The sequence below is a fragment of the Dama dama genome, chromosome 16 (genome assembly GCF_033118175.1).
Source record: "Dama dama isolate Ldn47 chromosome 16, ASM3311817v1, whole genome shotgun sequence".
Taxonomy (NCBI): Eukaryota; Metazoa; Chordata; class Mammalia; order Artiodactyla; family Cervidae; genus Dama; species Dama dama.
In genome coordinates this window covers 29,875,563-29,899,128 of record NC_083696.1, presented here as the reverse complement: position 1 = coordinate 29,899,128, position 23,566 = coordinate 29,875,563, and the positions used below count along the sequence as shown (strand labels likewise).

General features: G+C 42.5%; 1 protein-coding gene across 6 annotated transcripts in view; it reads left to right on the top strand.

Annotated features, from left to right (window-relative positions):
- AOPEP (aminopeptidase O (putative)) overlaps positions 1 to 23,566 on the top strand; it is a 393,408-nt gene that overhangs the window by 107,393 nt on the left and 262,449 nt on the right. The window lies entirely within an intron of this gene.

The following is a 23,566-nucleotide window of genomic DNA, read 5'->3' as shown; positions in this document are numbered from 1 at the left end:
GGACCACCAGGGAGATTCCTGGAAATTCTTTGACTATTTCTTGCTTTCTCTGAACTGTCAGAGCAGTCATTTGATAGATTGGAAGGGCCATCTCATTGCTGCGTTGAGGGACAGTGTGTGCACACTCCACCATGCATGAGCCTTTGCATGTCATGGGCTCAACTCAGTTGCCTTGAAAATAACAGCGCACATTGTTGCTGTGATTGAGAACACATTGAGCTCCCAGAGTGGCGTATGCTGGATCGTGGCTAATCAGTGGCTAGTTAGCTTAGGCGGTGAGAGCATGATGCTAATGAGCCCAAGGTCATCGCTCTGGGCAGAGTCAACACAACTTGGTTCTAGGGCACAGGCTGCCGCATAATCCTGTCCAGCTGTCTCATCCATTCTCACCACTGGTCACAAGGGCAACGACTTGAGAGCCCCTGTGTCAGAGAGACTGTGGATGGATCAGTGTAAATCTATCACCGCTGCTAGAAAAACAGCTCAGAGCAGATGGCTTACTAGGGGAGGTTCAGGGGGGTCACTTGTTTTGCTACTATTTTTTAATATAATAAATATATTGTATTATTCTTATTGTCATCCCAATTTGGTTCATATGGAAAATCAAGACCTGCAAGTTGAACCTTTCCCTGTGTGTAATTTATGCCTAAAATCCATTCATTAATGCTGTTGTTCATTCAGTAACAGGGAGCTATGTTTCACTCAGCATTTTACTTGGTTATGTACTCAGGCTTTTCTTGGTTATATTTCTGTTTCAAAATCTTAATCATTAACAGTGAATACGCTTGACTAAGGATGGGAAAAATAAGCTCATCAAAACATGTGACTTTAAGTTTTTCCCTATTAGTCAAGGAAATTCCTGCTGCCAATTAATTTCCATGCTTTTGAGCAGCTGTCATCTGTGGTGTTTTCCCTGAAAGCTGCACACATTCTTAGTAAAACCCATGAGGAGAAAAGAACTGACCAGAACACTTGCCTTTGATCTGTACCATACACGTATACTTTTTAAAAGCTAACCGGCTAGTCTTAATCCTTGAGGAGGTCTGAGAAGGTCATTTAGACTGATTTTTACCCTATATTCATGAAGATAATGGGAATGTAAAAACTAGGATAATTATATATATTTGGTTATGTGCCTCATGTAATTGTCTCGGCTGTCTATATATAGAATTTGTCTTAACAAGGGGGCTTCCTTGGTCCCTTTGAAGAGTCTGCTGGACTTAATTTGAGTGGAATTATTGGCAAAGGAACGGTTGTTCATTAAATGTTTCTTATTTGTACACAGTTTTGAGGGACTGCATTTATTTGGAAGTTTTTAGCACTTTATGAGGGCATGTTTGCCAACAGTTCCAAGTTCTGACCTGAGGGAACCAGAGGCCAAGTAGTTTTCATACAGAGAAACTTATTTTCTACAACTCCTTCCTGACATCAGTCTGCCAAAACCAGAATTTGTTGACCTGTAGGCCAATCTATAAAGCTTTTCTTTTTAAGTTTGCCTGCCCAGGCAGGTAGGCTGTGTGTTTGCTGCTTTTTGCAATATTAAATTGATTTAAACATGCTTAAATCTGTTTCTTTAAAGTAATAAGCCTAAGTATCCTATGGCCAAATGGTACTGGGCACAAATGTCAAAAGCTGTGATGGTGATAATAACTGAGCAGGAACAAGACTGCTTTTATGCTCAAAAACAGGAGAACCGTACATTTAAAAATTTGTGGTTGGTTGTCAAATATCATTTTTTTCCTTCTTTTTAGACTGTGGAAATAGTCTGCCCTGGTCTAGATGTTTTCCTGGGCTTAGTTACCACTCCCTGTATTTGAACAGTGGAGGGGGGATTGTGGTGTCTTGCACTGCCAGTTGGGGGTGGGGAGACACTCTGTTTTTCCTAACTCTGACCTAAATTGATTCCACTTGCTTGGCTTGACTCTCTCGGGATCCCAACACCTTGAGCCACATGCGACTGAGTAGGGTTTATGACTCAGCTGGCTCCTGGGGCCCCGTTGCCTTATTTACGATCAAGGCTTTGCTTGGGGCTGTGTAAAACAAACTGGAACAAAAATGACAGTCTTGCAGGTAAATTCTGTACCGTAAATAGGAGTAGAGAAATCTCAAGTCTAGTAGGAGCCATTCAAAAAGACGTCTCCGCTGAAATTTGCCATTGTTCTATTAGTTGTAATGCACTGGAGATCAAAGGATTTCTGGTAAATTAAATGGTTCTTCCCTGAGCCCACATTTTATAAACATGTATGCAAGATCATAAATTCCATACCTCTGGACTTCTTTAGTGACTCAGTCTTAATCTTAATGAATAACATTTTATACTAATTTAGTTTTCTCTTTTGCTAGATGACTTTAAACAGTCCCACATGAACTAAAATGAATAAATTATTAATAACCATTTTAAAGAGTGTTTAAAACTTTTGGATGATATCCATAATGATTTCACTGTATTTTATATATTACATATCATAATTTGTATGAATAAAATTTTCCTCTCTAAGTCTGTTTTTGAGCCTGATTTTGATATTTCAGTATGGATTTAAAAAAAAACACATTTGTATAATTTAAATGTATGATAATGACAAATCAATTTATATGGAAGTAAATAATACACAACATTTTAGAATTTGGAGTGCTTTTCAAACATAGCAGTAAAACTAGAACATTTATCAGTACTGCACTTCATGATTTTTATTAGTGTTTAATATAATAGGACCTGTAACATATTAACTCCTCCCCCTTTTCTGAATCACTGTTCCAGAGGAGAGATACTTTCATGTTATTCTGGTTTTGAGAAAAATGACTAGTATGCCTTTAAGACACTATTGACAGTCAGATTCCCATTCTTTTCTCATTTAGAAAGTGTGGGCTTGCAGTTTTGTTTCATTTTACTTTTGCTTTCCTATGAAGGCTGAATCTGCCATGTAAGGAGCCCTGGAGTGTACCTTTCTTGGGTTGAGTAATATGGTGTCTAAATGAAGATAAGAATGCATTTTAAATGAGTCTCTAATGTATAGAACAACTCTCTTCTTGTTGGTATAATTAGCATTCTGCCATTTTCATTGGACCTCGTGTTTTCTCAAATGTCTCAGCTGGGTATTGACTCGTAAGCCTAATTTCCTAGGTATTGAGAAATACATGAAAGGAACTCATCATCCTGCTTACACTCTTTGTTTTAATAATAATAATGTTAATGGAATAATATCCTGGAATCAGATTTATGACAGTTGCCTCAAAATTAACACCTCTGTCTTACCTCTGTGTATGTTTATAATAAATGCTTAGCTTCACCATTTGTCTTTCAGCAGTTCACAATTACATGTCACAGGTTGTAATTAGCTTGGCAGAACTACCTTGCTGACATCCAAATACGTTCTTTTTTTTCCCCTCCTCTGTTTGATTTTGAAGGATCTTCTGCTTATCATTTCAGAGTGGTTTTATGTTTAGAGCATCAAATGAAAAAGCCATCTCCTAGAGGCTGTACTTCCCTACTTTACCACTCACATGTAGACCATTCACCCCTAGTCTCTCTTGAAATAATGAAAAAGAAAAAAAAAAAAAAATGGAAGCAGAGTGGTTGATGATAGGTGACAAATTCTGCTTTGACCTTTTCCCCACTGGCTCTATACCAGATAGTCTTGTTCATGAGTTCATTTGCTTGTTTATTCATTTATTCATTCTTAAAGTTCTATGAAGCACATACTGTGTGCCAGGTAGGATTTAAGATGCTGAGGCTACCAGCATGAAAAAGGTTGATGAGATCTCCATCATCGTGGGAGTTACATTCTAGTCAGGGGAGAAAATAGTATGCATAAAAACAAATAATTAAGATGTGTACTGTGCAAGAGGAAGGGAACATATGTATACCAATGGCTGATTCATGTTGATGTTCGGCAGAAACAAACACAATTCTGTAAAAATCCTTCTATTAAAAAATAAATACATTAAAAAGATTTTTTTTAAGGTGAAAGAAATTGAAGACAATGCAAATAAATGAAAGCACTCTTTTTTTTTTAAAGTTGTGTATTATGAAGAAAATATAGCCAAATGAGTGATAGAATAACTGGGGACCAGAAGCATTGTTAGGGTGAGGAGGCAAAAGCTTCTTTAAAGAGTGAAACTGAAGAATGGTAAGGAGCCAGCCATGTGATAATCTGGTGGAAAAGCAACTCAGACTGAGGAATGTTCAAGTCCGAAGGCCCCAAGCTGGGAAGCGTTGTAATGGGCTGGAGGAGCAGAAAGGAGGCCAGTGTGGCTAGCATGGCTTCCCTTGGACATACTTTGGGCACCAGGAAATGCCAGGTCCTACAGGGCTTCAGTCACCTGAGCCATCTGCACACCCATGTGAGGAACGTGAGGAAGAGCCACTCAGAAATGGCAGAGGCTGAGCAGAGATGGATGGTTCCAGGCAGTCGTGTGTACAGGGAGAGGGTTGCCAGGGAGGTCACATCTTTTCTGGGGACCAGTGGTGCTGTGGCGGCTCATGACCAACTGCTTGGAACCTGACTTGGTTTAGTACCTGCTGTTCTTGAGCGGAATTCTCCAAAGAGAAGGCATCAGAGCACTTAGCGCCCAGACTGGCAACTCGCCCCAGCGGCTGCTTGCTGATTCCTTGCAAGCTCTTTTTTGACGAAACAGGTCACAGGGAGGGAGGTATTATTTATGTTTCCTCAGCCTAATTTTTCAGGTTTTCAAAGACTGGACAAAAATAGGACTGATAAGTAAAGAGCACAGAGAAATAATATCAATTACTGAAATATCTTCAGTGCACTTCACAGTAGAGAAAAATGATAAAGCTCCTTATTACATGTGGCTTGTTCTTAAAAGATTTGATTGTGCAATAAAAGGCTTCTGAATGCTTATACTAGTTCCTGACTCTTGCATACCCAATTTTCTTAAGTACCTCAATTTGCGAATAAACGGTGTGCACATACATGCCCAAGAATGAATGTAACCGGCTCTCCCTCCGCCCGCTCCTCCTGGGGTTAGACAGGGTGTTGTCCTGTTTATTCTTATCTCCCAGCCAATGTGTAATAGAAGAAGCAAACATAACATGCTGGTACAAAGGGCCTGTTGTTTTCAGCCTTCTAATTGTGCTCCTTTCTATTGGGGAAGGAAGCAGTCATAAATTTTTGTCATTATCTTAAGTAGCAAGGTTTCACAGTTTGGGGAATTTTTCTTTACTTGTTCTTTGTTAGCTTCCAGTTGAATTTTTGAATCCCCTAAACTAAAAACTGCCATACTTTTACACAATCCTCCGATAAATTTCAGGGACCTGTGACCCTTGATTTCAAGGCAGGATGCAACCATAGTGATTCTTTCCTTGGGGGACTGAATTGCAAGCCCTAAATTAGTGCACCTTTTGGTTCACCAAGGTTTCCAGCTCATCTGCTCTCTCTGATGTGCTGTGGATTTGGGGGCCTATGTGTGGGTTTTATTTCTTTGTTATTGTCCTCATTTGTTTCCCAGACTTAAATAAATTCTTGAACTTCCTTCTGCATGGATTGTTTTAAAAAATATTTTGAAGGAGCACTTCTTTCCCCCGTCTTCCTGTATAACTCTTCTGCTTTTACAAACAAGTGGGTGTGAATGATAGAAAGCAGCTCATACCTTCCTTTCTTCCCATAAAATTTTAATCCTTTGTTTACTGGCACCCCTGCCATTCGCTGGAGCAATGAACAGAGTGTATCGTGGGTAGCAAGGTCCATGGGTCTACACAAGGGGGCTCAGTCCCCCTCAAATGCTTTCCCTTTGTTGCTTTCTTCATTTCTCCACTTTGTGTTCTATTTCTACTTTTCTTCTTCCTTTTTTCTATTTTTAATTAATTTATTTTTAAATGGAGGATAATTGCTTCACATCGTTGTGTTGTTTTCTGCTGAACAACATGAATCAGCCATACACGTGTATACACATGTCCCCTGGGAGGTGGGATGGAAATTCTATTTTTCTTCTTGAGAAAATTGTTTGACTTTATTTTACTCCTTCCTTATGGAGAAGGGCTTTCCCCTTCTAATGCGTTCTGTTTCTTTCATTTTTCTTTCTTGAAATAGACATGGGTATTCTTAAGACAGTGTTCTTCTGGGACTCTGGAAGCCCTTGACTGTGATTATCTGGTTAGTTTTGACATAATCAGTTTGTAGTGAAAAAGCCAGGAGGGAGAAGGTGTGCATATGCTCCATTCTTTACAGTGCAGGTACAGGACCATATATGATGTCCCCTAGTCACTTAGAGCTGAAAAATCAGAGACAGAGGTAACAGGGCCTTACCCTGGGGTGGCTCTCAAAGCCTGGGGTTCAGACTGAGGCAAGACTCATCGGTAACCCTCTCTCTCTCTCTCTATGTGTGTATATATACACACACACACACATATATATATATTTATGTATTTGCTTCAAGGTCCTCCTATAGAATCACAGTGTCTTATAGTCTACTTGAAAATCAGCATTCACTATGGGCTTGTTTTGAGGCAACCTTAGAATCTGGGTACCAGGCAAATTCCTGGATCACGTGCATATGTTGGGGCCAGATTCTCTCTAGAGAGGAACAACAGGCAGAGCGAGCTCACAGCTTTTGGCTTAGCCAGAATCTTCTTCTTGCCATCAAACAGCTGTGCAGCTTGTCAGATCCAGAAGTAGCATTTTATCATCATTATGCCATGATTCCTCACCCTCTGAAAGATTATGCTTAAGTGTTTTGTTTTCTTTGAACTGTCCTCCACACGCATAGACTGACAGTCTTTACCTCTGAGAGCACCACTGGGGTCATCCTTCAAGAGAAGTTGTCAGGCCTTTGAAAGGCCTTCCTGAAACAATCACCCTCTACCTACATGTGTAATCTTCCCTCTCTATTGATGTCATCATAGGCCCCTAATCTCTTCCAGCCCTTGAGCCTGAAATGGCCAGTCAAGCCCGGCTTTTCCATTTTTCTTTGGCAAAGAAAAGGCTCGTACTGTTTTTTCCCTCCCCTTGGCTATTTCTCTACAGAAGCATCATTACTGAACAGAACATACACTCCTTGGGTGAAAAAGAAGCACGGGATTGAATGTGCAAAGTTGTCTGAGTTGGAATATTCCCAGTCTTGTGTGTACTCACTCCTGAAACCACTCCACAGAGTGAGCACATGCTCCCGGCCTCTGGACTGTGTTGTGCATGTGCTTTGGCATGGAGCGGCGTCTGTATTTCTCTTAAGGTTAGACTCCTCTGGGGGAAAGCACCAGCTCGGGAAACAGTTCTCAAGTAAAGCACAATATATGAATAGTCCTGCTCAAGGGAACATTGCCTATGTCATACTAGAGCCATTGTGCAGCTGGAACCCACCGTGTCCAAGCTCTGTAGGCCTGTTTGCATAAAGCGGGTGGGAGATGTCCTTGTCACTTTACTCCCTGCTAAAATGTAATTGGAAGAATATCCCAGCTACTTTTTCTTCAAAAGTAGCAGTAACTTTAAAAGGCCAAAGATGTGAGGAAGCTCTCCTTTAAAACTGTATTATTTAAAAAAAAAAAAAAGATTACTTTGTGGGATTTGTGGGTACATTGCAAAAATCCACCCTGATTTAACCCCAGAGTGGAGCTCGAAGTAGCTTGAAGTACAAATGTTTTATTTCTTGGTTAACTAACTGTGCTATTTATAGAGGTGACTCCTCAAATAGTCTAGACGTTGTTCCGGAAAGACAGAATGCCAAATCTGCCCTCATGTTCCCAGTCAGCGTGCTGAAAATGACCACCTCCCCTCTTTACCATCAAATGGAAATCTTGGAATTCCATTTCATGATAGTGTGAGTGACACTTGGGCTCCCCGGCCAAAACTTAGGTTGGCCAAGGAGCTGGGGGTGCTCTTGTGAGCCTGGAGATGACCCACCACCAGGCCTTTGTTTCTTAGAGGCCAGCCTGCTGAGATATGGGGACTGTGGTTGGCAGAACACCCTAGGGTTCGAGTGGGGCTTCCCTGGTAGCTCAGCTGATAAAGAATCCGCCTGCGATGCAGAAGACCCCGGTTCAATTCCTGAGTCAGGAAGATCCCCTGGAAAAGGGATAGGCTACCCACTCCAGTATTCTTGGGCTTCCCTGGTGGCTCAGATGGTAAAGAATCGGTCTGCAGTGTGGGAGACAAGAGTTCGATTGCTGGGTTGAGAAGATCCCCTGGAGGAGGGCATGGCACACTGTTTCAGTATTCTTGCCTGGAGAATCCCCGTGGACAGAGGAGCCTGGAGGGCGACAGTCCCTGGGGTCGCAAAGAGTCAGACACCACTGAGAGACTAAGCGTGGCACAGCACAGTTTTCAAGTTAGTCTCTTCTGAGAGCCCGAGCACCTACTCTCAGACTTGAGTCAGCCGCGGTTTCTGGCTTTTATCAGCCATGTGCGATTTCTGAACATCTTACTGAAAGCGGGCAGTTGGAAAGGGATGGATGGGCAAAGCCAAGGATTCATTCAGCAGACTCATGTCAATGGACAGGTGTGGTGAATGCTGACGATTCTCTGGCTCCAGGAAATATGAAATCTTTAGCCTAAATCAGGATTTTCTACCTAGGTTCCAAGAAGACTAGTTTTGTGGAATGTTAATAATGTGGGAAGAGGAACTGTGGGTTAATTAATTTAGGAAATGGGTGGATTAAACTAAGTAAAAAGGGAGTCTTTACTGGAGGGCTTCTGAGAAAGCCTTTAATATCTTTATTATCCTGATTTAATATCCTGGCATGTATATGCCTCTCAAAGACCAGGCCAGAATATGCAATATTCCTCCAAAACCTCGCTCAGGTATCCCCCTGTACAGTGCACATTTCATCAGGCTGTTTCGGGTCTCAGGGAAACCACCTTCTCAAAACACACTTTAGAAAGTGCTTCCTGGGGAAGAAATATCTTGGAGCCCATGACATGACTGGCTGAAGAGTCCAGCCTTCATGTGGTCAGTGGCAGCTGAGGCCTTGCTTTAGGGCAGTGAAGAAGACGGGCTCACCACTTAATGCTGGGGGTCCCACACCTTTCTGATTATGCATTGATTTTTGAACAATCACCCCTTCCATATATTGATATTTATTTATAAGTCATATACATTTAGTACAGTGTTACTGTATTAGGTTGGAGAAGGAGATGGCAACCCACTCCCATACTCTTGCCTGGAAAATCCCATGGACGGAGGAACCTGGTAGGCTGCAGTCCATGGGGTTGCAAAGAGTCAGACACAACTGAGCAACTTCACATACACACACACACACACTATATTAGGTATACTATAAAATATATATATATATTTTATATATATATATATATATATATATATATATATATATATAGGATATACTATAAAACATAACTTAGTGACAGGACAACTATAAAATACATACAAAAATGGAAGTTTAAGAGGATGAGGAAAAAACATTGATGAAAGGACGTTCTAACATTTCTTCCTGCACACTGTGGGGTTGGCTAGTGCCCTAGGATCTCTGCAGCTGCCTGGGCCCCACCGCGGAAACTTTGAGTCAGTGGGTTTGGGGTGCTATCTTGGTATCTGGAATGTTAACATGTCTGCCCAGGTGATTCAGCTGCAGGTGTTATTTTTGAGGAACTCTGGACAGGTAAGTATCTCTTGGGAATCTTTCACAGACTCTCCACCCTGTTGTTGTCCCTCAGGTGAGCATGTTAGACTGAGGAAAGAGGATGGTGGGGACATTCCTTGGTGATGCCCGCTGCTTACTCATAAGGAAGGTGTATTCCCCAGGAGTTGGGCCCAGTGACAGGCCGGAATCCCTGGCAAGTGACTGGGACTCCCTAGCCTAGTTCTCTTCTCTGGAAAAGTAAGGGCCTGATTTAGAATTGCCTGCAGAGGGGCTTAGAGCCTTAACATTCTTTGTTGTTTTTTTTTTTTCTTAACATTCTTTGATTTGATTAGGTTTGAGTTTTATTTTGAACAGGAGTGGGGGTGACTCAGTTTCATTCAGTAATTTACATACATGTATATTTTCTTTTTGATGTAAGGGCTAGTTAGATCATAAGCCTGCAATTTTCTTGTACTTGGGCACCTGGGCAGCAGTAGGCGTTTAAATGTTAGGCCTGCAAGCAGGAGGTTCAGAAGGGGCATCGCTTACCTCTAGTTAATTGCAAAATAAACAGATCTCAAGGGCAGGGGCCTCTTCCTTTCATAACAGCCGCCCCTGCTCTGTGCACCATCAATGCAAAACAGCATTTCCAAGCATTGCATCAGGAGTGTGCTCCACAGAAAAAGGCCTGCTGCCTTCAGCCTGGCAATTCACCGCTCAGGCCCCTCAAAGTTAGCAGCTAACTTGTCCCCTCCCACCCACCCAGCCTTGTTTTTAGCCTCCAGATATCTCCATTTGCAAGCTAATAAGTTGCACATACATATGTTTGAACAGTTGTCAGGCTTGTCTGCTGCTCAAACTGTGCTTTGGTTTAAAACAAACAACAACAGAGAACCCAGAGGTGGGGGATGGATGAAGACGTTTCAGTTTAACCTGCAGGTGGTGTTGTTTTGACCTTGACAGCCAGCTTTAAACGACCTGTCAAGCACCTTTGTGTGCTTCTGGGCACACCCACCTGGAAGATATTATATCCCCTCAGCTTTATGTGCCCCAGCAGGCAGGCACCAGGTCCCTGGATTTTGTTTTCATCGGTGGAAGGTTAATGCATGCATGGCAGGACTTTACTGAGAGGGGCCCAGCTACAAATGCTGTTTTCGTTTAATTCTAATTTCTCTTCTTCCTTGGCCTAACCCTCCCCACCTCAGGCCCTCCCCCCAAACCCCTCCAGATTCCCTCCACCCCCAGTCTGTCTTCCCTGTTCTTTCAACCCCTCTGCTTGGCTTCAAACCATTACTTCTTGGCTTTGATATCTCCTTGCAGAGCTGCAAGCAATCAGGAGATTATGGACCCCAGAGCTCAGCAAGGCACGTTGCCTGGTAGGGGGGCTCAGGCCCCGGTCCCCAGGCCACCACAGGAAATGGGACCCAGAAAACCTGCCAGTCTCCAGACCCTCTGCCCCTGTGCCTGTTCTGGTAACCAGATCCCCAGGGTTGGAGGTTGGGGTGGGGAGGCAGGTGGTGCGGGCAAAGTACTTTTCAGATCAAGTGGTATCTGGGGAGACAGACCTCTTTGGGAACAATTCTGACCTTTCCTGTGTGGTCAAGGGTCATCTCTGCGGCATCTGTTTGAATTTTGTCTTTTTTAAATTTTGAGTTTTTCCTGGGCCTTCTGAGGCCCTACATAATGGTGTCTGGAAGTTGGGATGAGGAGAGTGAATGGACAGATGAAGGAATCCAATTGGATTCAGCCTCATGCCTACCAGTGCTTGGATAGTTTCAGGCAATTTGAGGATACAGATGCTGGCTCTTTATGCAGGGAATCCCTCTTCCTTGGCTTCCATGTCTAAGGCCCAATGTTGTTGAAGTTAACCAGTACTATATTTCTAAAGGTAGAGATGAGAGGGAGGGTGTTTGTTCTCAGGAACAAATGTACATCTTATTATCCTGTAATACTTCCTCCAGCATCTGAAAGGAAACAGGCCCACAGCTAGATATTTACCTTTCCAATGCTGCCTGCACCAGCCATGTGTTCACTGAGCTCCCAGAGGTGCCTCTGCTGGTCCTCTAGATAGCCCCCTGACATGAGGCTCTAGATCTGAGAGGAAGATCAGTGCTAGTCAACCCATCGTCCTCAGACCTCAGAAACCCTCCTAGGCCGAGGCAGTACCTCACGCTATCTCCCTCCAGGGATGCACACCTGTACCTCTCAGAGTCCCTGCCCTAGGGGCCATCTGTGTTGGGATCTTGTTATTTAACTTTTGGCACAAGTCCTTCCCTGGGATTTCCCAGTTGGAATGAAGAGTAGAGTAGGGTGAGAAGCGTCTGGTGTGAGGACAATTGGACTAAGCTTCTAACCACCAGGGGAACCGGGTCTCAAAGAAAGTAAGAGAAGCAGAAATATAAGAGATAACTGGTGTTCACTTGTGTGCCCTGCCCTTCCCATGGGTCTGTGATCGTTTTTGGCCTAAGGCTGTTGAGCTGTGTTTCTGACATTTACAACCCAGAACCCAGACTAATTTACAAGGGCTACTTCTTTTTTTTTTTTTTTTTTATTTGTCTAGAGATAGAAAATTTTTTTTATTTTTTTTTTTTTATTTTTTTTTTTCCAGTGGGTTTTGTCATACATTGATATGAATCAGCCATGGATTTACATGTATTCCCAATCCCGATCCCCCCTCCCACCTCCCTCTCCACCCAATTCCTCTGGGTCTTCCCAGTGCACCAGGCCGGAGCACTTGTCTCGTGCATCCCACCTGGGCTGGTGATCTGTTTCACCATAGATAGCATACATGCTGTTCTTTTGAAATATCCCACCCTCACATTCTCCCACAAAGTTCAAAAGTCTGTTTTGTATTTCTGTGTCTCTTTTTCTGTTCTGCATATAGGGTTATCGTTATCACCTTTCTAAATTCCATATACATGTGTCAGTATGCTGTAATGTTCTTTATCTTTCTGGCTTACTTCACTCTGTATAATGGGCTCCAGCTTCATCCATCTCATTAGGACTGGTTCAAATGAATTCTTTTTAATGGCTGAGTAATATTCCATGGTGTATATGTACCACAGCTTCCTTATCCATTCATCTGCTGATGGGCATCTAGGTTGCTTCCATGTCCTGGCTATTATAAACAGTGCTGCGATGAACATTGGGGTACACGTGTCTCTTTCAGATCTGGTTTCCTCAGTGTGTATGCCCAGAAGTGGGATTGCTGGGTCATATGGCAGTTCTATTTCCAGTTTTTTAAGAAATCTCCACACTGTTTTCCATAGCGGCTATACTAGTTTGCATTCCCACCAACAGTGTAAGAGGGTTCCCTTTTCTCCACACCCTCTCCAGCATTTATTGCTTGTAGACTTTTGGATAGCAGCCATCCTGACTGGCGTGTAATGGTACCTCATTGTGGTTTTGATTTGCATTTCTCTGATAATGAGTGATGTTGAGCATCTTTTCATGTGTTTGTTAGCCATCTGTATGTCTTCTTTGGAGAAATGTCTGTTTAGTTCTTTGGCCCATTTTTTGATTGGGTCATTTATTTTTCTGGAATTGAGCTGCAGGAGTTGCTTGTATATTTTTGAGATTAATCCTTTGTCTGTTTCTTCATTTGCTATTATTTTCTCCCAGTCTTAGGGCTGTCTTTTCACCTTGCTTATAGTTTCCTTTGTAGTGCAAAAGCTTTTAAGTTTCATTAGGTCCCATTTGTTTATTTTTGCTTTTATTTCCAGTATTCTGGGAGGTGGGTCATAGAGGATCTTGCTGTGATTTATGTCGGAGAGTGTTTTGCCTATGTTCTCCTCTAGGAGTTTTATAGTTTCTGGTCTTACATTTAGATCTTTAATCCATTTTGAGTTTATTTTTGTGTATGGTGTTAGAAAGTGTTCTAGTTTCATTCTTTTACAAGTGGTTGACCAGTTTTCCCAGCACCACTTGTTAAAGAGGTTGTCTTTTTTCCATTGTATATCCTTGCCTCCTTTGTCAAAGATAAGGTGTCCATAGGTTCGTGGATTTATCTCTGGGCTTTCTATTCTGTTCCAAGGGCTACTTCTTTTTTGCCTCTACAAACAAAAGCCTCTTTAGACCTTAGGATTAGAAGGAGTCAATGGCTTTGAGCAGCTCTGGATCCTGTCCCCTCAAGCCTTCATTCTTTAATGATTCACCTGACTCTATAGGTTGTAGAGTGTCTTCATATGTGTGTGCTTGTAAGGATCAAATGAGAGACTATATATACAGGTATGGGCTTCCCAGGTAGCACTAGTAGTAAAGAACCCACCTGCTAAAGCAGAAGATATAAGAAACTTGGGTTCAGTCCTTGTGTTGGGAAGATCTGCTGGAGGAGGAGGGCATGGCAACCCACTCCAAAATTCTTGCCTGGAGAGTCCCATGGACAGAGAAACCTGGTGGTCCATAGTGTCACAAAGAGTTGCAACTGAAGCCACTTAGCATGCACACACACATTTAGGTATATGTATATACATACAACATCTATTAATATGTATATATATACACACATTCTCTCATTTGATCCTCCCAGTCCCCTTCCATGGCCAGCTGTCGCAAGTTCCCCACAGCTTACTTTTGTGGCAGCTCTGCCCAGCCTGTCTAAGACCTGGGAGCCCTGTTACTGATGAGGCCTCTCTACCCAACCCCTCCCATGATTCACCCACTTTCTGCTCAGCTGAGTAGTTTATCTTGTGGGGTGATGAGTCCCAGCAGGTGCTGACAGCCAGGATCAGGACCTGGACTTCTGTGTCTGAGGCGCAGGACGAGTGGAGCCTCATGATGGGTTGTATGCTTGAGCTGAGTGACAAAAACCCACTGGCCCACACAGGGGTTGTGAGCTAAGCCAGGGCAAGTCCCAGGTGACTAAGTGCATCTACTGCTGTGCTGCTGTTACTGCATGTGTCTTCCGAGTCCACGTTTGTCCCCGCAACCCTCGGGATGCCGTTTGAGATCATGGAAAGAGAGCTCTGACCTTGCAGTCAGAAGACCAGGTGCCAGTTTAACTGTGCTGTTGACCGCTGCGAAACCCGGCCCAGAGATTTGTTTGTGAAATCTCTACTCACCTCCAGGACTCTTGGGCACACTAGATAAGATCATGTGTCAGATGCCCTCGGCCCTTGTTTCAGTCAGCTTGGAGAAACTTGGTAGTTTTCTAGGTCAAAAAACATCTAAGACTTATTGCTTATTAGTGTGAATCACAAGCTTTAAGGTCCCTACCAACTCAGAATGTCCAAGATTCTCTGAAATAATAGCTGCAGGGAGAAGAAAAAATAGGTGTGATGAGTTGCCATGGTAGTATGAAAACATGAAAAGTTTGTTTCAAAGAGTTCCTGAGTCCAGATTACTCAAACAGAACTACAAGTGGAATTTCTCATTTCACCGAAGGAGAATTTTAGAGTAGCTCCTTGTTAGGTCTTCCTTTAAGGACGTAGCTTGAACTTTAGTAGTTTAAGTATATGTATTAACTTTCCTTCCCCTCAAAAGGAAATTGAAAAAGGCAGCAGAATAAAACCCCTGGTCATTCTGGTTTAGGTCAAATGCATTTCTTAGATCTGTTTCCATATCTAATAATAAACTGAAAGAAATCCTTATCTTCTGGAGGTTTGGGATCCCACCTGGACTCAACTGTCTAAGCTCCTCTGGGACTTTGGGTCCACTGGTTGGACCCAACCAGTGTTTTGACCTTGACAGTCAAGGACTGAACACAAGGACTGAATCTAAGTGTCTTCTATCTGCCGCCTTAGCAGGTGGGTTGTTTACCACTAGTGCCAGCTGGGAACTAATGAAAGGACCTAATGAAAAGAGGTCCTTGACCTCTTTTCCCATCACATTTGGATCATCGATCGAGTCCAGTCCACCCCTAAAGCAGTTTATCTGGTCTGTTCTCAGTATCAGAGGCATTATCCGACCTGTGTTTGAAAGGACCATGTGATGGAAACTTCCAGAAGAACACTGTGTTGCCATATCTGCTGCTTCCGAATGGAGCCAGAGGCCCAGAGTTGCAAGTCAGGCCAGGATGGAGGGGTGAGCAGCCGCAGGTGGGGGATGCCTGCCCTGCTCTCCTTTGAACACCAGCCCCGCCCTACAGCCCTTCCAAGGTCCCTGTCCCAGAAGCACACACAGCCTTCAGTAAACAGTACTGCCTGGTTGGCTGAGATAATCCCATAGACCAGAATGAAAATGGCTCACGACACTTCTCCAAAAGAATCAACTCAAGAAAGCCTTTGAATACTAAATTTCCCTGGTAAAAGTGTTTTCTATGTTTGTTCCCCTCCTCTCTTCCCATCTGCCCATCCCTCCATTAGTTGTTGTTATTCAGTCACTAAGTTGTATCCAACTCTTTTGCCACCCCATAGTCCGTAGCCCACCAGGCTCCTCTGCTCATGGAATTCTCCAGGCAAGAATACTGGAGTGGGTAGCCACTTCCTCCCCCAGGGGATTTTCCAGACCCAGGGATCAAACCTGTGTCTCCTGCTTGGCAGATGAATTCTTTACCACTTAGCCACCTGGGAAGCCCAATATCACTTATATGATAAGAGGAATCTAAAAAATGATACAAATGAACTTATTTATGTATATACTGGCATTAGCTTTTTGTATAAGCCCCCATGTCTTGTTGAAAAACAAAAGTCAAAAAAAGAAAATAATTGAAGATCTAATTGGCTTTATTCAGTGATTCATGAAATGGACAGCAAGCAGAAAGGTACTCTGGGAAGCTGTACAAAATGGAAGATTTTTAAAGGCAGAAAGTGGGTGAACAGGGAAATCAAAAATAAGAGGAAGGGTTGCTTCAGGTGAAGTCACCTTCCTTTGGAGGAAAGGCATCTCTGTCATGCAGATGACCTCACTAATGTTGATTAGGAAACTCCAGACTTTGGTTGAAAATTCTCCCCCTGGGAGAGGCTGAAACTGCACTTGTGCTAGGTGAGTTCTGATCTGCTGCTGTGGGGTTTAAGCATAAGTGACAACATTTGGGGTCAGTTGTTTCTTTTTTAGGGGGTCTCTTCATGCAGATGCAGTAATAGCCAATAAAACTCTACAGATCATTATCCCTCCTTCTTCTTTTATACAAATGAAGGCAGAGCACACACCCTGCTTATACTGTGCTTTTATCACTTCACATGATAGCCTGGATTTCTGTCTATTTTTAGGCCTTAGAGGGTTTTCTCATTCTTTTCTTTATTTAACTGCATGGTATTCTACTCTATGGAGGTTCTCCATTTATTTTTCCAGATTAGGGATCTTTGAGCTTTTCCCAGTATTTTGCTGTTGTAAAATAATGCTGCATGGAGCATTTGGTGCATTTGAATGAAGTAAATTGCACAGATTCTGTTATTCTGCTGCTATTCCTGCCATCTTGTGGGAAGTAGAAATGGGCCTGCATCTTATTTATCCCCCACTAAGGCTATAACTGTAGGTTAAAACATGTGACATTTTTGTGAGATTCCCTAAGCAATGGAATATCAGCACTTCACTAAAGCAGGAATGGAAATAAGATTAATAAACCTAATGTATCATTGTGAAGCTCTTGCTTATTTAGGCCCAAGTCCTCATCTAGTAATGGAGAAGGAAATGTCAACACACTCCAGTATTCTTGTCTGGGAAACCCCATGGACAGAGGAGCCTGGTGGGCTATAGTCCATGGGATCACAAAAGAGTGGGACACGACTTAGCAGTAAACAACAACCACCTCATCTAATAAACCAAGTGGAAGCACTGATGATCCCCTTTTCAGTAGTTTTGTAATGGTCTTATTCCTCAGATTTCATTAATTTTAATGACTGTGAAGTTGTGTTCCTCCTATTCTCAGTAACTTTAGAAGTTTCAGGAACTTTTTTTTAAGAAAATGAATCCACATATTTAGGAACCTTTTTTTTTTCCTAAAAGATAATGAACCCACATACTTTATATTTTTAAATAGCATTAAGAAGTGCCATTTATTTTTCTAGGTTAGAGAACTGGATATTATTTATATAATTTGAGCCACTGGTGCTTTTTATTTGGGCTGCGCCCTGGCGTTGAGTGAGCCGTACTAGCTGGTGTGGGGACCTGTTGCCGGGCTTCTAAGAGCAGAGCCTTTCCTTTCCTCCAGAGTTAGGCCAGTGAGAGGCTGCACCGAGCTCAGACCAGCAACCAGCCTAATGAAATCATGCCTTTGTGTAGGTTTCAAGTCAAAACATTCAAAGGAGGAAAAGGGAAAATATTCTTTAACCACATAGAAAAAAAATGAAAGGGAAGACGGATGCTATCTCTTTTTTAAATAGGAGGATGTCGAGGAGACAGAGATTTTTAATGGGTTTAATCTTCAGACTTAGGCGGAAGGCCAAGCATGATCTGAATACAGAAAACACAGAATGAAATGCCAGGAAGGGAAGTGGAAAGTAGTGGGTTATGGAAACAACCAAATGTGTCCGAATTTCCAGGCTCTTCAAGGAATTGGTTGAATTGTGGCAGCGTTGCTGAAACAGTTTTTAAGCTTAGTTGAACATCCATACACCACCCCCGACATAATTCTAGAGCATATCACTCAAAACTCAATTTGAAATAGTAGGCAGGGCCTAGCCTGCTACTCTATTATGGTTTGATGTTGGCCAGAATAATCTGATTTCTTCGGTAACATCAATGGGAGGCAAGCAGTGGACATGATTTATCTCAGCCTTAATAAGGCATGACACTAGAGAACAAATTTGGAAAATGTTTTACCAGCACAGCAGATTATTTTTTTTAAAATCTCTAAAGGGCAACCACTTTAGCGGATACCAAATTAATATAAGCTGTAGGCCTCTACACTGTGTGTGTGCAAGCACACACCACAAGCACTCGGCCTATTGACCTCTCTGGTGGTTATTTCCTGTAGACACACACGCAGAATATAGTGATCACCACACTGGTTTGGCAGGACAGTCATTACTTAGGGGGAATAGACAAAGAGAACCGTTACAGAGGGGCTCCGAAGTTCAGAGAGCGTAGAGATTGGAGCTGCTGGTCATTTGTGTCTCTTCCCCCACCTGGCAGGACCCTGAGCCCCTTTACAGATTTGGTCATCTTGTTAGAAGCGAAAAAGCAGCAACTGGAGGGTCATTTTTCTTATATTTTGAAATGGATGCCTCATCTGATGAGTAGACTTGTGCTTGTCTGGCCTCTAAGGCCAAAGGAAATGACTCTTCATAAAAAGAAAATTGTGGGGGAAGTTCTTTTTTGTAGCTAACCCTTGCTCCTCTTGCTGCAATAGCACCCTTCTCCCACAGGCTAAATCCAGCAGCAGAAGAGCTGGTCACCCCCTCCTGAATCAGGGGGTGCTTTATTGCTTATTTGCTTTGCTCCTAAACCTTCCAGCTTTTGCTTTTCTGAGCTAGATAATCCCAACAGTTTTGAGTTCCTTTTTATGTTTCTATTTTCCTTTTCTTTAAGCATCTCGGTTGCTTTCTTCTGGATCACTTTCTAGTTCTCTTTATTACTCAGAAGTTGAAGAGTCCAAAACCAGATACAGGAAGCTGCAACATTGTCTCCACGGTGAACACAGGGTCCATTTATGGAGCTCTTAACCCTAGGTCCAGCATTGTCCTGAGGAATTTCATGTGTTGTCCTGTTGAAGACTTTACAGCCTCTGCAGGGTAGAGGTTACTATTACTGGCATTTTGTAGATGAAGAAACTGAGAAACAAGTAGTTCTCTGACTTTCCCATCACCCAGGTGACAGCCGAAATTCCACCCCAGCCTCTGCCTGTGGAGCCTATAGCCTGAACCGCTTTTCCCTGGTTGCCATGATTTCACTCACCAGCCCCAGAATCTTATATTTAACTCTAACAACTGTGTTAGGCAGCTGACCCTCTTTCCATTTATATCGTTATAGCTCCCTTTACTACTTTATTAACACATGGTTAGTCATTCCTTACTTCAGACTGGTCAGCATGTATTCCTGGAAATCCATTTTCTTTAACCACTTTTCCAAGTTCTTTGATTCTCTTTGGATTCCAATTCAGTCCTTCAAGAGGCTGTTAACTCCTCTAAACTTGATTCCCTGAAAGACCTAATGAGGTCTCGTAACTGGCATGCCTTTTAGCAAGTCTTGAGTGTCCCGTCTCCTTCCTGATGTCATTCCCCACACTACGCTGGCTGTCCTCTGGGTTTCCATGGCAGACTGCATGGAATCATGTGTGGAGCAAGCGACAGTGTTGGCTACCTATTCAAAGTTGTGGGACCCACCGGAATTTCACAGTAACTTCAGAACTAGGGAGGGCTAACTTGGATTTTGTTTCAAGGACAGAGTTATCGAATACTCATTGCTCTTACTGAGAATCTGGGGCATTGCCAACATGCCAGTTTGTGGAAGCCATGCCTTCAGAATGAAGAAACACTGTCTATTCACCTGACGCTGAAATTTTATCACAATCAGCAGTACCAGGCATGTAGATGACATTCAGTTACTATTTATAAAGTGAGGGAAAGAATGTGTATTATAGGGGTAGCAGTGATGATGAAATAAACTTCACTTTTTGACAAAGATGTCTGGTGTGGTTTTCCCAGTGTATGGACATCAGCTTAAACAGGGGAGAGTAAGGCAGGAATTACCGTTAGAATAATACCCAAAATGAAAATTAAAATGAAAAGTATTCTCTCATAACACATCTTTTTAGGAATAACAACAACAACAACAACAACAACAAAAATCAGTGTTTCAGAATCTTCTCAAGCCCCTTAAAAGAGGATCTCAAGAGTCTCTGGTCTTTAGCATTTCTTTTCTTCTGTCCTTTTCTGGTTTCTTTCCCAAAGATGTTAAAATCAGCCAAGGATGATCTCCCGTGAATCCCTTGCAGTCATACCCATCATCACAAATGTAGCTTGCTCTCTGCTATATTTACGAGCTCAGAGGCACTTGGAAACACTGTTGGGAATAGTTCCTAAGTTTCAGGTAGAACCAGAAAATAAACAATTTCATTTCTACCTCTGTGATTTTGCTCTTTCCAACCAATGGTCAGATTCAGCTCAAAACAGGATCTTGAGTACAGGAGTTTTTTTTTCCTTTTCTGATGACTGCATAGTGCACATAGTTAGTCTGTAAACCATGGGAATGTGTTCCTGAGTGAATTTGCAGAAGGGAGTGGAACCAAGAGCTGAAGGTCCAGCAAGAAAATGGTTCTTTATTTACAACACAAGGGAGTGAAACTCCTGAGGCTCGAATTCCATGTCTCCTCCAGGGAATTATGGATGCATTCATTTACCTTGATGGAGGAAAATGATGACTGAAAACTAAATAGAAAAAACAGCTTTTCTTTTCATTTCTTTTTCCTCTTTCAGTTTTGCTCTCTAGTTTTTGTAATACTGTTCTCAAGTCTTGAAAATACAACTGCTTCCCATTTGGTAAGCAATTTTTTTCCCTTTCCATTTGGCAACAGCATTTTCCTGTGTTTTCAATGGCACCAAAATTAACATGGCTGTTTTTATTTAACAGGAACAACTTCAAGTTTTATATTACACGCCCAGCCAAAGAATCTTTGATTTTGCCCTGGTGTTTCCCAATATGTTAGCATGGCTTTGAAAACAGGGCTCTTTAACTGCTGTTACAAAGACAGCAGGGAGAGCATGGCAGATTGGGGAGGGAGGAGTGAGAGAATGGAGGAGATGAGGGAAACTGGCCTCCCCCAAGTTACTATTTTTAAAGTTTGCTTGCCTACTGAATAGCTCAATTTACAAATCCTACTGGATATCATTTTGACCTTCCCCACTTTTCTTTCCTGTTGAAAGCGTGATGGATGCGTTGGTGGGAGACAAACCATTTGTTCTATAGTTTTTTCCATGTGCTTGCTCCCTTATGAACACCAGATCCTCCACTCCCCTCACTATGGGATACCCACACTGTCAAATGCGTCCTGCGGGAGGTATCCAAGCCCAGGATTTCTTAGGAGGTGGGATCTGGATCCCTATTAGAACACTCCAGGAAACACACATCTCTATTTGTTAAACAAATAGTCTTATGTGAGCCTTGGCTAGGACACTCACTCATTTTAAATAAGTGAAGTAAACATTAACGTGCAGGGGAGCACTTTCTTATGTATCCTGTAACTTTGAAGCCCAGTTTTAAGGTTTTAAGTTAGAACTTGCGGAGCTCTTTTTCCCTTGGCCTGGGTTCCAGAGAATGTTGTTTCCTCATTTAGTAATTGGAGAGTTAATGGGGTTCTTTGTGATGCTACTACTGTAGGAGAGAGACTGTGTTTTATTCAGTTCTGGGACTGTAATTAAAGTGGCGCCCATCGGCATAGTTAGAGTTAAGATCGCTTCAGTTTTTCCAATATAAACTCATATTCAGGGGTTTAATAACCAGCTATAAAAGTTTGCTTCTAGCTACAGACCTGGCATATTCAGTGTCAGCCTAGGAATAACCTTTACTTTAAAAAAAAAAAAGTCTTTTAAAAGTATAATTAAAAAATCAGTTTAGTTGTTTATAATATTAAGTTATAAGGATGCAAGGAAATAAAAATAGCTTCTTTTTTTAGCAAAAACTTGTGATCTATTTTTAAAATATGGACAGAGTTGTAATGTATTTTTTTATATCTTCAAAGGAAAATACAGCAAAATCTCTGTAAAATTTGTTTTAAAAGGATATTGTTTTAGTTTTCCTTATGATGACCAGCAGGGCGTTTTTATTCTCCCAAGACATGAGCCTCCCATAGGACTACTGGCAAAGCTGTTTTGTCAGTGGGCTTCAAGTTCAAAACTCCTGTTGCGCCCTTCCTGACAAATGGAAATATGGCCAGCCCTTCCAGCTAGGAGGCCATGGCTACTCACTTACTCCACTCCACCCTAACCTTCTGGGCTCTGCGTGTTGGAGCACAGTGAGGAGTCTAGGCACAAAGCCAAGTTAGAGACCCCCTTGGAGGCCTGGGGAGCCCTCCCCCAGTCCTTGCTGTGTGTCACGCGAGGTGGGGAAGGGGAGGAAGGAGTGTGCCTCTGTAGGAGTCTCTCTTCAATTCAGTGGCATTTGTTGTGGCACATGACTTTAGGTGGGGCCATTTGTGTACATGCTGAGAGCTGGATGTAGCACAGTTTGTCCAGGTGATTCAAAGTTTCTCTAAATAGAACCACCTTTAAAGCATCCTGCTTGACAGGTTGACTTTTACCCATTCTTTTTCTGGTCGCCAGGGTCTTGACTGATGACATGTGATGATAGTGATGGTAGTAGTAGTTGCGATGGGGGAAGAAGGAAAGGTAGAATTGGTCATGATGATGCTGCTGATAATGTTACCAGTGGATGTGAGATGGCCATGATAGTAGTCAACGGCAATGACAACAGTGGAAATGCAGAAGTAACAACAGTGATAGGACACAGATGGTGGTAGCAGCAGCACAGGGGCTACAGGCTTCTGCCTGCAGAAGCCATTCTTCATCTTGCAGACGCAGTGGCTGAGGGAATCTGCTTGTCGTCCCTTCTCCACACACAGTATGCCCAGTGGAGCTAACAACTAGCTTTTGGTAGATCCTCGCGTTCCACTGAACAATGAGATTGGTTTGTGGGAGAGACGAGTACATGCCTTTTCTCAGAGGCAGGTCTCCATTTTCCGGTCAGAGAACGGACCATCTTCTTTGTATGGTTTCCAGGTTAGGATCAAGGAACACAGTGACCTGAAGCCCAGGAATCAGAGTCATTAGAAGAGAATGGGACATATCTAGTATGTCTACCAATTGCTGCTGTGTCCTAGGAACCATGCTCAGTGTTTATATACATAATCAACTATAAATTCAACTACTCTGTAGAGTAGGTTTTTATTATTTTGGTTTTACATATTTAGGAAAGTGAGGCTTGGCTCATAGGTAGCAAAACTGAGATTTGAAAACCATGATCTGTGTGACTCCTACTTCTTCCTCCTTTGCAGCCACCAGAGAGCTATTTCAGCCCTCATAAGGCTTTCTAGAATGTTTCTTGTCTTTGCTTAGGTAAAGGTATGAGAAGAAATTCAAAAGAGAATATTCTATATTTGGTTTTCTTCTCTAACTTAGCGTGAGGGCAAAGAATGCTTTTTCTCCCTACATATTTCCTTACACT